Source organism: Arabidopsis lyrata (assembly GCF_000004255.2).
Source record: "Arabidopsis lyrata subsp. lyrata unplaced genomic scaffold ARALYscaffold_8, whole genome shotgun sequence".
In the NCBI taxonomy this organism is placed as follows: Eukaryota; Viridiplantae; Streptophyta; class Magnoliopsida; order Brassicales; family Brassicaceae; genus Arabidopsis; species Arabidopsis lyrata.
The window spans coordinates 12591780-12592965 of record NW_003302548.1 but is presented as its reverse complement, the minus strand read 5'-3'; positions in this window follow the sequence as shown (position 1 = coordinate 12592965).

Sequence of the window (1186 nt, the reverse complement as noted above, 5' to 3'; positions counted from 1 at the left end):
TACTTTATAAGGTTTTGCAAGTTTTTTATAAGGTTTTACAAGTTATAAATGCCGTATAAGTACCTTGTAATGCCTTTTAAAATACATTGTAAAGCTTTACAAAACACTTGTAAATATTCCATAAACCCTTTAAAATACCTTGTAAATTTTTCCCGCCAAAATTTTTCGGGCCAAAAAAATTGCGGAATCACTTTTCCCGCAAAAAAAATTTTTTGGCGGGAAAATTTTTTGGCGGAAAAAATTTTTACGGGAAAATTTTACAAAGTATTTTAAAGGTTTTTACAAGTGTTTTGGCGGGAAAATTGCGGGATCACTTTTCCCGCCAAAAAATATTTTGTATTTTGTGGACCTAATTTTGTTTCAAATAAGGGTAAGATAGTCATTAAAAATTAAAAGAGGGCAAACTTAAAAATGGACTCTCAAAGGGGGCATTTTTGAAAAAGGGTATTGAAAAAGGGGCATTTTTAACAATTTCTCAAATAAAAAACAAGGCTTTGAGAACTTTTAAAAAAATTAAAGTAAAAAAAGCCTAATTGGTAAAAAAAAAACTGTGAAGACTTTAGAATAGCCTTAAAGTCTTTAAAGCCTTGTGCCAATCACCCCCAATGCTACGAAAAGTACAGGAATTTCCAAATCAAAATATTTTTATTGGCCGAACTAAATAAGATTTACTAACAATTAATATTTCTATATATATATATATATATATATATATATATATATATATATATATATAACGATATATTAAAAATATGATATAAATTATATTTAACTAACCATTATTTAACTATATTTTTATCTAAAACCTGAAAACTCGAACAAAAAAAAAATCAAATGTGCTATCCTATAAATTTTTGTAGTTTATATAAAATAACTTCTAATGGTAACAAAAATAATCTAATCTCAACTAAATTGTGAAAAAATTGCAATCTCGAATTTGAAAAAAAATAATCATAAATTAAATTAGTTTTGTTTATTGTTTAATATAGCGATTTTAAAAAAATTAAGTTGAATTTATTAATATTAGGTTTATTTGACCACTTATAAAACGGTGAAGGTTTAAAGACCCACAAAAAAGTTGAGAGTTTTTTACATGTTTTTAGGAAAGGTGAGAGTTTTTCTACCCATTTTCTCAAATTTGAAGTCCCTTTGATTGGAAAAAGATAGTCCAAAAGCTTGGATAAGC